The sequence below is a fragment of the Haliaeetus leucocephalus genome, unplaced genomic scaffold, assembly GCF_000737465.1.
Source record: "Haliaeetus leucocephalus isolate CR32 unplaced genomic scaffold, Haliaeetus_leucocephalus-4.0 Scaffold162, whole genome shotgun sequence".
In the NCBI taxonomy this organism is placed as follows: domain Eukaryota; kingdom Metazoa; phylum Chordata; class Aves; order Accipitriformes; family Accipitridae; genus Haliaeetus; species Haliaeetus leucocephalus.
The window spans coordinates 12,528,283-12,544,164 of NW_010972598.1; the positions used below are offsets into that span (position 1 = coordinate 12,528,283).

Below are 15,882 nucleotides of genomic sequence, written 5' to 3' on the forward strand. Positions count from 1 at the left end.
CTGCCGCAAAACCTGACGCTGCACCTTTCCCGTCGCAGCTGTCAAAATGAAGCTGTCGCTGTGACGGCCTCCTCGGAGCCTCGTTAAAAATGTGACGGTTCCCTTAGGCTACCAGGGGAGACATGGCCAAATTAATGAGGATGTGACAGAGTTTACGGGTCAGATTAGACTCCTCTTCCCATGGCTGCGCTCAGCATAAACCTGAAAATTGAGTGAAAAGAAGGGAAGCCGAGGGTGAGGGACCGCGAGGGGTTCGGGGAGCATGTGCGCTCACCAAAAGAGCAATCCTGTACTTGTCATAATTAATCAGGCACATGTTAGACAAGCAGAAAGTGCTCGGCCCCTCCAGTAAGGGAAGGGAATTAAACCCTCACCTCCTTGCCCCATGGATCTGGCCTCCCCAGGATGCGCCGCGTAGGGAACAGGTTTGCAAACACATCCTTACAGCTCTCCTACTTAATTTCCCCATTTAAAAATAAATAAACAGAATTGATTTTTTTTTTTCTTTCCCCTTTCCTTTGCCTGATCTGGAAAGCAACCCAACCCGCTTCCAGTGAGAAGCTGTGACAGACCGGAGACGTCGCCGCCTCGGAGCACTTGGACGAGGGGCACCTCGCACGTGCGACGATGATGAAGGGTTTGCACCCTGCGAACGCACGGCGCCGGTGCAGGCGGCTGCCTAGAACATCGAGCATCCACCGTCCCAGCCCAAGGAACGGGGGCTCGGTACCTCTTGAAGACACGTACAGTGTCCAGCCAGCCACGCTGGAAACACCCGGCAGTAGCGGCCACTTCTGAAAACCTCAGCCCCTATAGCATAGACATCTCTCTCTCTCTCTCTCTCTCTCTCTCTCTCGATATAACCCTATAGCCCATGCCCAGGGGTGAGGGGATGCCTGTTAGCCCTTCTCCACCCATCAGCAGCCCTTGAGGGGACCAGAGAGCCTGGGGAAGCACTGAGAGAGTCCCGTTTGAGGGCAGCTATTTAGTCTCAAACCCTTAAAACTGAAATAAAGCTCGAAACAATCCTGAACCAACCCCTCGAGCCCAAACAGCAGCGAGATTTGGGACCCAGTCCAAGCTCTGCAGCTTAGGCCCATCTCCAAATATCTCCCAACAAGTTTATTTATGGAAAATAAAATCAGTCCAAGATGTTCACAGCTCAGGAATATTTAATGCTATTTGGTGAGAAAGTATTTCCAGCAAGGAGGGAACCGCACGGCTCCCTGAGCCCGGCTCCCGGGCATCACCCCGGGGACGATGCTGGCACAGACCCGCACCAGTCACCCTGGGAGCTCAGAACTGGTCAGACTGGATCAAACGCCTCCCTAATTTAGTTCGTATCAATCCTGCTTAATTAATTGGGTCTGGAGGCATAGCGCTGGGCTGTCTGCTAAGGTAAGCCGTGGGAAGAGAAGATGCTGAAGCATCTCCGAGGGGGATCATCCCTTCTGGGTGCCCACCGCAGCACCCAAGGATGCGCTGCCCGGGGACCCAATCAGACCTATCCCCTTCCCAGTGCACCAGGAATGGGAAGGACAATTTCCCCGGTTGGGAAGAGGAGGAAACAGTGGCAGAGCAATAACCCAGATGATGCTCAGATACAGAAACACTCCCCCATGCCGTGCCGCCCGCTGCCCATCGCAGGCAGCCACGCCGCCGTTCTGCGTGGTGCAACGCTCCGGCCGTAAAAAAATCCGTAAAGGCACTTTTTCACCCAAAACGATGGGAAAGGGGATGAACCGCTCGTCCCCAAGAGGCAGAGCGGCAGGAGGGTGCACAGCCCCGGGGGTGCGGGGGGACACGCCACCATCCCTCTGCCTGCCGATCCCGCCGGGAGCCACGGCCGCCCCGGCACTGAGGTTAAACCACCGACACGGAGCTGTCTGCCGGGGCAGCCCAGAGTCAAGGGCAGGCCAGACGCAGCGGTGATGGGAGTCACTTTAATAGACACCTGCCACCTGATGGGGAGCGTTAATGCGTCCCCCCGCTCCCGCCGGACACGGATGAGCATCCTCAACCCGGCGGGGCGATCGCATCCCTGCCGCCGCCGTGAGATGGGCTGTCACCTTGGTAAGGGGGGGGGACGACACACAAAACAGCCAGGGAGCGGGGGAGAGCACCGGGGCAAGGCCTGGCTTTTACAAACAGCTCTAATATCCCTGGAAGACGTCTCCGAGTCATGCACCGGGTTGGAAATGTCTCCCATTATAATTATGAGTCATTCGTGACTCAGTGACATTTCTGAAATTAAAAAGCAGTCGCTGGCCCAGCCCTTTGCTGCCCTGCTCGGCGGCTGCGCGAGCGCTACACAACTTATTTTTAATGCTATTTCCCAGACAAACCACCCCCCCCCAGACCCGTTGCCCCCCACCCTGGCTGTGCAGCCGCTCGGGGACAGTCCCCTGGGATGGCAAGTTTTGCATTCACACCCTGAGGTCTTTTTTTTTTTTTTTTTTGTTTCCATGTGGGAAAAGCTGGGATCCGAGCCCAACTTTGCTGCCCGGATTGCTCCCGGGGGCAGAGCCGGGTGTTGTGTCCACTTGCACCGAGGCGGCAGGAGCAGCAGCCCCAGAGATGTCACGAGACGGGCGGGATTTCCTAGAGCGCCGCGTTTACATGCAAAACCCTTAAAATAAATAAAAGCAACCTGTTGCGTATTTCCAACAGCGTAGGACTTTGACGAAACCTCCAGCAGAGAGCGGTGCCCGCAGCAGCGCAGCACGTGCCGAGGCTCGGGGCAAAACCAGGGCCGCGTCGTTGCCACAAACGCCTGCACGAAAAAGGGGGTTCAGGGACCCTCGGCCGCAGCGGGGTCAGGACGGTCACAGCCCACTGGTGTGTGGTCCCCAGGGATGGGCCCCTAGGCACGTTTTCAAAGGCAGCCCTACCCTTATCCCTCAGTTTTATTCTGGGAACAGACAAATCCAGGGCAGGAAACACTCTGCGAACCGATAACCCCCAATCGCGCAATTATTTCCCCCCTCCTCTCCGCGGTCTCTTTACAACCCGAGGGCTCCGTTATTAAAGATTTTGGAGGCTGGGAGGCAGCTGACCTCGCAAAAGGCACGGGGCAGGGATGCTCAGGAGCAGGGATGCTTGGAGCCCAGGATGTTTGGGGGTCAGGATGCTCAAGGACCGGGATGCTTGGGGACCGGGCACGACAAGCCACGTTCGCCGACATCCCAATTGCTCCGCGCAGGGACAAAGCTCATGGGAGACCGGTGAGGCTGCGGCAGGGCAGGGTCCGGCACCGCAGCGGGACCGGTCCCCCAGGGCTGGGGGGTTTTGGGATCTCACGGAAACCCAGCGTGGTGCGAGAGGTCTCTCTGCACATCACATTTTGCCATCTGCAGCAGGTGAACCGCCGGCACAGCTCAGCATCGCACGGTGGCTGGGGAACGCGCGCCGTCGGCGCCAGGACATATCAGAGCAGAAATAGACCTGGAGCCGTCGTCCCCCCCACCGCCCCCTTTTTACTATTATGTCTGAGAAGCGACGTCTCTCCTTTTTTTTTTTTTTTATGATGATTTAATCGCTTGGTGATGAGGGCTGCCTGGCTGGGATACAACTGAGCTCTGGGCATCGCCAAAAGAAACGGGGGATATAAAAAGAGGAGGAAGCATCAGTAGCAGCGACGCTGATTGACAGTGAATGAAATGAAGCGGCCAAATTTCATTGGCGTGGTTTGAAATCCCAGGACGATGCGGATAGCTGATGGCTCCTTTCCTAGGGTTTTGCCAGAGCTAGCATTTGCCTTTCATCCTTATTTAATTCACTGTTTGGAGACTGCCACAGGTTTTGGGGTGGTTTTTTGTGTGTGTGTGTGTGGTGGTGGTATTTTAATTGCATGTTTCCCTCCTGGAGGAACTTTTTTTTACATACCAGTGTGTGTGTGTGTGTGTGCTGAAACGCAGCTGGGTGTGCAAAGGAGAGGGGTACGACGGAGGCAGGAGCCATTTGCCCAGCACCTCGGCCGCAGCCCTGCCTCGTGGCCTCAGGCCCTTGCTGAGAACAGTCCTCAAGTGCTTGTGCAATTTATACCCTGGGTGCCGATAATTAAAGGACTCAAGGTTGAGGTTTGATAAAGCATTTTCCTGGAAAGGCAGCGTCCCTTGGGGCCCAGACTCTGAGCACAGCCGCTGCCTGGGGGGGATGTGGGTCACATCGCCTGAGCAGGGGTCCCGCAGGAATCCCCCCTGCACTCGTCTGCCTGTAGCTATCCCTCTCCTGATTACTGGATCTTTGCTGGGAAAACCAAGTACGTGAAGGCTGCAGTCATTTCAGGGGATGGAGCATCTCCCTGGGAGCATCTCCCCTTCGGCCCCAGCAGGTCCCTGCCACCAAACAGCAGCAAGTGGCACCTGCAATGACATTCCAGCAAGAGAGGACCAAAAGGTGGCAAAAGCACTATTTTCCAAGCCTGCCTTCCCTTTTCAATGGGGAAAGATGCCAGGTCGGCAGGGCTGCGGCCCCCGGTGCTCGGGTCAGCTCCGGTGTCCCGCTCTGTCGGCAGCTGAGCCCGGGCTGGCTCATCTCACAGATGACCTGGGAGAGGCTGAACTCAGAGCATCAGCCCAGAGGTGGCCAGGAGCAGCCAGCGACACCGGCCAAGTTGATCTGCTCCCCCAAATGCCAAGAGTCCTTCTTCTTCCTCACGGCCAGATTTCCACCCAAATTCCCAGGCTTTTCACTCCAGCTGGAGGAAATCTGGCAAATCCATCGACTGCGTGCGACCTACCCCTGTGAAAAGGGAGATCTCCCGGGAGCAGCGGTTCCCAGAGGGATGGGACAAAGCCCAGCAGCTGCAGAGAAAACCGGGGGCAAAACCCCGAGCAGCAACCGAATCCCGACCCACGTGGCCGGCATGTGCCCCCCCCCGCTGCCACCCTGGCTCATTGCCCCAAAAAAAGCAGCCGGGTCCATGCAGCGTAGTAAGAATTACAAGAGTTTTAGCAGAGAAAAGCTCTGCTTTTGCAAACCTGGTGGGTGCGATGCCATGCCCCCCAGCCCCAGGTTCATTTTGCTCTGGCATCGCTCTCCCTCCCGGGTGCCATGTGCCTGGGAAGGGGCCGGGCAGCATCACGGGGGGCTGCGGCATCGCGGGGGGCTCGGCAGCGTTGCCGCTTCTCCTCCTCCTCCCACTCGCCAAATATTTGTTTAATGAGGGAATTCCTGTCACACGTACGTGGGCTCCAGCGCTGCGGGGAGCGCGGCTGCCTGCAGCATCCTCAAACGGGAGAAAAACTCCGGAGACGGCTACGAGCCCCTCGACGCACCGACACCAGGCCTGGCGCAAGGGTGATGGCCGCTTGCAGCGGTGCAAAGACCCTTTGCACGGGAGTTGCAGCTTGCTGCTTTCTTGCAACAGCACCGGGGCTGTGCCGGACCGAGAGCACGAAGAGCTGCTGTCCCTGAGCATCCCCTGTGTCCCCCCCCCGCCATCACGACACCCGTCACCCCACCGGCCACCCCTGCTTTCAGCCCCGAACCGCAGCCCGCGACGCGGCCACTTTGATCCGCTGCTTAATTCCTCCTTCCCATTAATTTCTGATCAGGCTCTGAACCTTCTCGCGGAGATGCTGAGATCAAATGATTAGTTAAGAGACAGTCAGGCGAGGAGAACATGAAAGGGAGAAGTTTTGTTTAAGGATATTAACACCAGCAAAGCGGCGCGGGAAGCGGCAGAGCCGTGAGCCAAGAGCTCCCTCTGCTCCCAGAAAACCCTCCATGACCACAAATTCACCCGCCTCACCGGGACCTGCCTGCCCTGGCCCTTCCTCGAGGCCCCGCAAACTCATCACACCCCAGAGGCAGAAGGGACTTGGGGCACAAGCTGCTGCACGGGGAAACGCTTGCTCCAGGGGATGAGTTGTGGCTAATAAAGTGTCAACCAAGGGCGAAATGGTCAGAAAAAGCCCCTGAGCTGGATGGTACCCCCTGGTACCCGAACTGTGCATCAGCCCCTGCAACAGGGGAGACCCCCTGGATGCAAAATATGTTACCTACAATATAATATCTGAGTTATTATTTGATTAGAGGCAGCCCAAGGGAAAGAGCGGCACTTCTCCTATCGCACGAGCACCCCCCAGGACGGGGGAAAACGAGGGAGTTTGTATTGCCAGCGCCAAAAGCGTCACTTGGGAAGGGAAATAAATAAATGTCAGGCCAGAAAGAGGGACTTTGGGGAAAGGAGAGCTCTAGTACTCAAAATAAAGGGAAAAGCAAGGAGCAGAAAATTATTATTTCAATTACAATGAAAATGTATTTTATTAGAAAATGTGGATTCGTCTTTGATACTTGATACCTAGAAAAGCAATATCCAGGAATATAATACCCCGTCTCCGTGCAAGGAGAATGAGTTATTAAATCAGAAGATGAATGGCTTGCAGTGCAGCTAAGTGCTCCGGTTAAGAGAAAAATAGTTATAAACTTACTCTTTGCCCCAAAACGCATTCCTTCCCCTCATCCCCGGCCCTCACCTCTCCCCTCCAGTGGAACTCACTCATGTACCTCATTTCTATGGCTTATAAAAATTCAGGAGGGGAAATTTTAATAGAAGGAAAAAAAGTGAATTTAGAGGTGGTTTTTTTTTTCCTCTTACACTTCCCCCACTTTAAAAAAAAAATACACATGAGGAATAAAAATAACCCACATAGTTCAATTGTGGGGAAGTAGTGAGGATGTAAATGAAGGTGCATTCTTATGTATAGCAGCGCACCCAGCAGCCCTGTGGCAGGGCGACTCGCTCGGCGCCTCTGTTCTGCATGAATAAATATGTATAAAAATGTAATGCTGCAAAGAACTCAAATCCGATAACCGAGATAGTGTTTCGCAGAGGCTGGGAGCAACACAAGCCACCAGCTTTTCTTCTTCTTCCGTATTTATGTAAAGAACCATTGAAATGATAATGCACGGCCCCCTCCCCATACAGGGGCATAGCGGAGCCTTTTTGTAACGATGGATGCAAACCGCCCCCCAGATATTAAGGCCATCGGTGCAAAACCACTGGTGACAGTGGCAAACATGGGCTTTGCTCGCCTGCCGGAGAGGGCAGCGCGCCGGTCAAGCGAGCTCAGGATCAAGCCGCCCGCTCCATCGAGGGGCTCCGAAGACATGGCAAATATTTTCCTCAAGTCCGGCACCGAATCTCACCTACCGGAAAAATCCCTTGGCTTCCAAGACCCCAAGCAAGAGAGATGCTGGAAGTCACCCGATGACTCGATTAGTTTCAAACACGCTGCGAGCACTCGGACGCACGCGTGCCGACCCGTGGGGCCAGCCCGGGACAGGACCTCCCGAGCATCCCCAAACCCCTCGGGAGATGCAGCGGTGGCAGCGGGTACCCGAGCCGCCTCCTCTCCCCACGGCACATCCAAGCAGATGGACTTTTTTTTTCCCCAGCACTATGGACTTTTTCCGCTCCTTTGCCCCCAGATAGCCAAGATATCCCCCAAGCAGGATCTCCCGAGCCCCCCCTCCTACCCCGGCATCGCACGGCAGCCCCCCGGCACGGCGCGGCTGCCTGGTTCCCCGTTACACAACCCTGCTCGGGAGATCCTACGTGGGCAGACGTGGGTTTTCCTCTGAATTGACAACAGCTCTCGCTGCAGCTCAGCAGAACATGAGCAGCTTACATAAACACCGCTCAGAGTTACCCTGCGTGTGGGCTGCACGCAGCCACCCGGGTGGGGGGGAAGGCAGGGAGCCGCCTTTTCCCCCCATTTTTTTTTTTTTTTTTTTTTTTTTCTCCGTATAAAACAACCCAAACCCGAACAAGCTTCTCCTTGTGGGGGAAAAGGCAGCGCGCGAGAGAGAGAAATGACTCAAGTGTTTTGTAACTTGTCACATTCGAAGCTGCAATTTGGAGGCAGGAAGGAGGGATCCAAAATAGTCGCCCCAACCCCAGCTTGTATAACCGAGATCCCCCGTCCCCCTCCTCTCCGCCAGGAAAAAGGGGGAAATTTCTGCCGCAGATTGGCAGCTGGAAAGAGGCAGGCGAGCTTGGGGTTGTTACAGCGCAGGAAGGAACCCCCAAATTGGGAAAAATTACTCAGCTGTGGGAAAAGCTCCTGTGCTGGCGGGGAGGCACCAGGGAAGATGCTGCAGGGGAGGAAGGCTCCCAGGGATGGTTTCTCTGGATGCTGCGGCTCAGAGCCCGGCGGCGAGGCTGAGCTCCCTGGCACGTTGTCCCAAGCGGGAGGTGATGCTCGGGAAGCGCAGCCGGAGCAGGGAAGCAGGACGGAGCGGGTTTCCCTGCAGAAAAGGGACCTGGCAAGGGCTGCGCCTCGATGGGCTGAAGGGCATCAATGACCTCCAGTGCCAAAATTGAGCCCAGAGCAGGCTCAAGCCCCCCCAGATGCCAGAGAGGGGACAGGAGATGCTTTTTCCTTTCCTCCTGGCTCTCTCCCTCCTCCCGGATCAAAACCACCAGCACCCTTCACGGCTTTTTCATCCGCGTGCTCAGCAACACATCCCAGCGTGACCCACGAGAGCCTGGCTGCACCCAGGCCCCTCTGCAAAGAGCAGGGTGAGGGAGCAGAGACCCCCACACACCAAATACACCCGACCCGCTGCCAAATCCAGCCCCGGAGTCTTTCCCAGCCCCAACAAGGTCCAAGGCCGGAGCTGCGGGGCAGGAGCATGCCCAGCTTTGCACAGCATCCCTGTTCCAGGAGAGTTCGCTCCTCATTACAGCGAACGAGATGCAGCAGTGGCGGGGAGGCAGGAGGGATGTTTTCCCCTCTGGGTACCAACCCACCGTGGAGCTGGTGCCAGCATCACGCAGAGATGCTGAGGAGGGTGCAGGAGAGCTGTGCCCAGCTCAACCCCTGATTAAACGTGATTTCAGACCCCACAAACTCAATTTTCAAGGCACAAGTGGCAGGAGCATCCGGAGGTGCCTGCCTCCTGCTATAAACCCTCCTGCCCACCCAAAATGCCGCTAATATCTTTTGAAACATCAAGGCAGGTCCTGGGGATGGCAGGAGATACAGTAAGTGTGACACCTCACCTCAGGGCTCATTGATCTGCCATCGACCACGGTGTTGAATCTGACTTTGAAACCCCAGACCGGCTTTGGCATCTAGCTCCAGCTTCACATTTTGTGGGGGCAGCACTTCCTAAGGGCCTCCTCAAAAATAAAACGGGTAGGGAGTTTAAACAAAGGGAGGGCCGAGCTTTGCAGCCTTTTCTCTAGTGTCACCCCAGTTAAGGCTCTTAAACCCCGAGTGCCCGACACCCACGCCAGCATCCATCACAGGACAGCGCAGGCTGTGGCCAGCACCCAGAGCATCCCAGGAAAATCCCAAACACGGGGTGGGGGAAAAAAAAAAATTAGGTTCTTTTCAATAGGGTCATCTGCTTCTACAATGCAGGTTGGCTTTGCAATAAAAAAAAAAAAAATTAAAAAAACCCTATTTCTTTACAACAAACCTACCCAACGGGTGCATCACTACAGCTTTCAGATTAATGGGTTAAAAACAAAGTGGTTATGAAGGTGCTCTGTGATGGCAGGGACTTGCCCATGCACTAAACTGGCACCACTGAGACAAAAAGCTGAATTTCCAACTCCTTGGCCAGTGCACGATCACACGCTCCCCTGGACATTCCCGCTGGGATCCCGTACAGCCCATGGCACATCCCAGCTCCACACGTACACGAGCGCCGGCTCTGATTTTAACACAAAACTGGGTGATTCAATACAAAGTATACATCTGCAGAAGCAACACAATTATCTCTTGGAGTTAAGCATTGATGGATAGAAGTTTTAATTACCAAACCTTTTCATCCTCCCCCACACACAAAAAGTATATTTTCTGGCATGTTTATTTAATAATAAAATACGATAAAATTATATGTTAGTGGAATAAGTGCACAGTGTGTGTAAAGTACAAGATGAGCTGAAGTCTGTTTTGTCACCAGAGCTGAAAATATTAGCTCCTTTGATCTCTTTGGCTCCAAAGCAGCTCTAGAAAGAGAGAGCAGCACACGCAGCAAGCGCATCGCACGGCGCCTCCAGCCCGTGGGGGGGTTTGGGGAGGGCAGACCCCAGCTCCTGCCTCTGCACACACCAGCCTGCTCCCCGCTCACGCAGGGCATTAGAGATTGACAGCCTCCACTCCTGCACATGTCCCCATCTCTTGATTTACCCAAAGAGAAGAGCAAGCACAAGCCAGCTGCCTTAATTGCCATGGACAGGGCTAAAGGGTGCCCCTGTCACCCATCAGTATCATTTAGGGCTTGGGAAGTGCCCAAGTCCCATGGGGAACGCCCATTAGACCTCCGTGTTCATATCAGTCTTAATTTCATTTGGTCCTTAACACCACTGTCTGGTTCACGTATCCGTGCTGTACAGTAACGCTGTCTGATGCATCCGATCCCCTGGCACCGGGACACGGATGCTGCCACAGCCCAGGAGCAACCCTCCACTCCAAAACCTGCGTCTTAATGGGGAACAGCACCAGCTATAGCCTGTTTGAGAGAGACCAAGGAGGTAGAGGTTACTCCCTTCCCAACATATAGACATGAGGAGGTTGAGGTTCCCTCTCTCCCCGCTTTGCATCGCAGCCTACAAGTAATTCTCCAGCAGGAAATTTCTGCCCCCCCACCCCCTTGGAAATTCACAGCCAACCTGCTAATGAGTCTTTGTGAAACTTGTGCCTTCTTACCTCTAATTTTACAGCCTGTTAGGATTTGAGCTCTGTGGACAGCCTCACATTTGGTTTCGAATTATAGGCTGAGTGGCTGTTCTCTCCTATTATTGTGCTGTCAATCTTGTATTAGCACATTATAATATGGTACACTGAATGCATCTGTTCTGTATATCACAAGTCCTAATTGTCATTTGTTGAATCACTTTGTCTTATATGATTGTTAAGCAATTATTTCATCCAAAGCAACTTAAACTTTGATTACTGTATAGTGTTTACAGGGATCAAAGTAAAATCATCAGCTGCTTCAAACATTTTGCTGTTGAAATAGGCACAAGTGTCTGTCCCGCACACGTGTGGATGCCAATACAGAAGCAATGACGAGGACAGACTTGATGACCTGTAGGTTCTTGCCATCTCCGAAGCCTGTCCTTCTGCCTGGAGGGGAACGTTATTTGTCCAGGATGGTTAAATGTCCAGCAAACGTGTAGGTAATGAAAAAGATGTGAAGTGACATTTCTGCCAAGATTGCTCATGGAAAGAGGCTCTCATCACATGTGGCACCAGCTGTCCCATCGGTCCCCTCTGGTGGGGCAACGGCCCATCACGGAATAACACCCTGCACTTCTCCAGTGCTTTCCATCAAGGATGCTGTCCCGGGAAGCCCTCCCGCAGCCCAGGAGGCGCAGAAAGTAAAGCAGTGCTTTGCTCAGAGGTGCGTGGAGGGGATTGCATCCCAAACTAGCTCTGCCATGCAAACCTCGACCAAAGCAGAGATGTTTGCAGCGTGCCAGACCCCGCGTGGTCCTGCCTGGGGGTGGGTTAGCAGAGGACAGGGCTGATGCAGCACAGAAGAGCCTGCAGGAATTTTTTTTCTTTTTTTCTTTAACACCCCACACTTAAGCCCTCAAAAGAGGCTTTTTGGTAGCTCGCAGGCCTTGCACCAACCCCTCTGCTCAGAAGTCGCTGCAAAACCGGGACGAGCCCAGGCGCTGGGGAGCCGCTGGGCTGGCAGTGCTCTGAAGTCAGGGATGCTGGTATGCCACGGCGCGGTCCCAGGGCATGGGAACCCAAACCAGCATCAGCTCCAGCAGGGCAAAAGGGAGGGGTTCATCACCAGGGGCTTGGGCTAATCCCCATAATATCTGGCTGACAGCATCAGGAAGGAATGTTGGGCCATTGTTTTTTAAGTAGCCCAGACAGGACTGAGAAAAAAACATACTGGTGGCTCCTTAACCCCAGACAGTTCCACGAGCCAACGAGGATACACAAACTGTCAGGAATCTTCTGCGTAAAACCATCTTCTTTAATGAGTCTTGAATTTAACCTGAGTGCCACTCAAAAGCCCTCTCTTGCAGCCAGCTGCAAATCACCGCCTGACACAACTAGAGCACATCCCAATTAGGAGATTAAGCAGACCTTCTCCTCCTTTTGTTAAAAGCTAATGAATTTCCTCATACAAGTAATTTTCCAAATAACGAGCCCCAGACCCTAGAGCACAGAAGCCTTTATAAATCAGGGCTGTCCCCAACCAGGCCACCAAGTGTTCACAAAAGGGGGAAGAGTCAGGGCCAAGGCCACGGCGTAACCAGCAAGTGGACCCCAAGGTGCTGGTTACAGGTTTAGGCACAAAGAGCACACGCGGCCACTGCTGCATTAAGCCTGATGTGACCCGTGAAGGCATCATGGTTTGCATGGCTGGGGGGGCTTTTCCAGCTGTCTTTTCAGCTCCAGCTCATTCTGCCGTGGGGATGGTTTTAAATAAGATACTATGAAAATGTACAATTCTTAAAAGAGCAGAGGAAAGGTGGCGAGCTGTACAGCTGCAGAAAGAAGCTGTAGCTCATAGATGCGCAAGCTGTCTTCTCAGACTGGTTTGGACAGGAGAGGGTTCTTACAAAAACCATTTAAGTTTAAAAAAAGTTCAGTTTGGGGTAGGAACCCTGAGAAAAGCACTTTGAGACATCCAGCCCCTCGGCTAGAGAGCAAGTCCTACCCCTTACCCCCAGCCTAAAGGGGCAATGGCACAGCCTGAAAAAACTTCTAAAGGAAGTTGTCAAACCCTGTGATGAAAATGAATCTGGAAGAGCAGGTAAAAGGTAGTGCCGTAAACTGCAACTTGAGAACATCGCGGCAGGTAAATTGCTTTTTAACAAGCAGACAAGTTCTATCAATAGCATCTACCGTATGTTTTTATAAAGTGCAGAAATATGTTTTTAAAAGGCCAGTAAATAAAGTTCCTATCGATTTGATCTCAAGCGTAATCTGTTTTTCTGTCTGCCACCAACAGTGGTAATAAAACAGAATCATGTAACGGCGTTTCGGCTAATGCGACTATACATCACGGCAGGGGCTGCGTGCTCACTGGCGATCTATCATTTTCTATTGGGATTGCTTAGCTGCAGAATTTATAAACTTGCCCCAAATTGATGCAATGTCCAATTTTCTTTTCCAATTTATTTTTGGTTGAGCAAAGCAATATTGAGGCAGGACAAGGAGGGTGCATTTCCCATCTTTCCAGATGTTCTCCACTGCTCCTGCTTCCTCCTCAGCCTGGGAAAGGGCCTGGCAGCAGCTCCTCTGCCAGGGTTTTTGGGAAGATGCCGACAGATACTTTAACGGCTGCATTTGGTATGCAAAGGCTGCACGGGATGTCTGCAGACCAAGTTATCTGATGCTCAGAGGGGTCTCCCAGCAAGGACCGAGCATCCTCAGCATTGCAGGGCGGCATCCCACACCCACCCAGACCTCCGCAACACCAGGATGGACCAACTTGCTGCTCTGCTCCAGCACAGGGCTGGGGGACAGATGCTCCCCACGTGCCCAAGCCATGCATGCAGCAGGTTTGCATATCTGTGCTGAGCACTTAAAGGGTTTCCAGGGTACCCAAACCATCAGTCTCCGGCCTCCTGTGTCTGGCAATGCATCTCTTATTCCTTTGCCTGCTTGCAGCGATAGCAGCCAGATCTAACGGCTGCCTTTGTTGCACCAAAGTAGTCAAAAATGGGTCTTTGGGGAAGTAAGAGTGATGTTTGATAAAGCTGGCTGCCAGGCTGCAATGCCCCAGTGCCTGAAGTGGATAAGCATCAATGGATATTAAAAACCCTATAAACACACACCAGATGATGTATTAAAGTCCCCCAGGCCAAGCAGCGGTAGATGCCTATCAAAGCTCAGCTTTGCAAGATGCCGCCACACTTTAAGGACCTTCACCCACAAACACATTGACATCGCCTTCACCAAGGAGCATCGAGGCTGCGAGCAGAGACCTTGGGCACAGACAGGGTGAAATGTGGCCCCTGCCAGACCCGTTACCAGTATCTGGAACAAGGATGGGAAATATCCCGTCCCCCCTGCTCAGAAAACTGATAAATATTTCTGGAGATAAAAACAAACACTCCGCATTTGGCTTTTTTGGTGGTTGTTTTTCTTGAAGAGACAAAGTGTTCCACAGAAAGCAGACACTTCCTACACAAGTTTTCATACTCAAACCCTGAGTATTTCTGCCACCGATTTTGACAGAAAAAGTATAGCCAGCCCTTTACCCAGCCCATCTCTCACCACTCCATCCACGAGATCCCCGAGCCTCGGCAGGGCCTTAGCACCCTGCTGTGCTGAGAAGCGTCATGTATAGGTGGAGATAACTTTAGCAAAGTGAGGTTTCCCATTCTCACTTGGGAATAAAAAAATAATCCAGTTTCCTGACCTTAGAAATCCCATCATAAACAATAAAAAGCAATCCTGTTGCCTGTGCGCACCTCGGGCCCCAGCACAGAATGAGGCAACTCTTGTTACCACTCACTTTGGGGTGATTTTTTTGGGAAAAAGATTATTCCCAAAGCATCCTTATAGGTTCAGGAGTGAGAAATACATATATATTCCTATAGAGAAAGCCCAAGGTAATTTGGAGCCAGTTCTCTGCAACCAATTTAAGGCCATCCAGCCCCTTGCCCCAGTTGAAATCACCAGTTTGCACGCTGCAAAAGCTGGTAGCCTCCCGGCTGTGGAGCTGGGGAGGTGTTTCTGGCGAAGGCCAGGGGAGAGAATAAACGCAAACCAAGGGAAGCGGCGAGGCCCGTGTCCTCAGATGCCGCCTCAGCGCAAGATGTGCCGAGTTGTCTTGGAAAGAAACGGTGCCAAATCCGCCAGCGGAGATGAGCCATCAGCCAGCCCTGATGCCAGCAGGAGCTGCAGACCCCACGGCGACGGGCTCCCCGGGGACCTGCCCACCCCCCAGTGCCACAGCTGGCATCCCATCCCAAAATAAAAGTGCACAAGCGACACACGTAGCCAGCTCCCAAGCCCAGCCTCGGCAGGTTCACTCGTCTGCTCTTGTTTTCAGGTTCAAAGTGCAAAGCCTGCATCCCCCCAGCAGAGCCAGGCAAGGGTCTGGCTCTGCTTATCCCCCAAATCCTCCCCACAGCGGGCAGCATCGTTTACTGGACAAAGCAGCACCCACCGGTATCACCACAGCCAAGTCCCTTCCCTTCTCTCTGCCGTGGTTTGCTTTCCAGGACAAAAATAAAAAGAAAAACAACTGCCTACATGCCTGGGAGATTTCAAACTACTGGAAAGCAATGCACAAGCAATAGATGATTTTATGTATGGCATCCTCTGCCAGGGAAGATGATTTTTTTTGGAAGAATCAGACATCTTTAAGAGAAAGTTATACTTCAAACCATGTGATCAACAGGGGGAAGAGACTTTCCAGACGGCAATGAAGCAGCCAGAAAAACTGATTCTTAACACATCAAGGAAAAGCCAAGATGCACAAGAGCCGAGTTTCTCCCTTATTAGCTACGGCTGCAGCGTCCGCAGCTGCCAGGGTTGGAGCTAATGGGGGGGGAGAACCGCACATGGCAGTTATTGGGGTGCTGACAAGGATCACCCCGAGAATTTGGGGACAAGGTCTCCCCTCCAAGCTGATGCCACCGCATCCTCCGAAGGGCCGTGGTCCCCAAACTGGGCAGGTCCCAGCAGGACACCGCAGGGTGCGGGATGCCACCCTGACACCCAGCAAAGACCCCCACACAACACCCCACTTGTCCTCCTTCTCCTCTCCTACCCAAGGTACCCCCCCCCCCCGAACTGGCAGGGGGGGAGCACCCAGGAGGGTGCCCAGCATCTCCCAGTGCTCCCAGTGCCGGGACTCGGGAAGTTCAATGCTGCCCCCCGGCGGCAGCGAGCGGGAACCGCAGCTCCGGGAAAAGGGGGGGGGCACCCAGCAGGG

General features: G+C 53.5%; 1 protein-coding gene across 1 annotated transcript in view; it reads right to left on the reverse strand.

The window, feature by feature from the left end:
• The window catches only part of PEBP4 (phosphatidylethanolamine-binding protein 4), a 37,306-nt gene that overhangs the window by 18,924 nt on the left and 2,500 nt on the right, over positions 1-15,882 (reverse strand). The window lies entirely within an intron of this gene.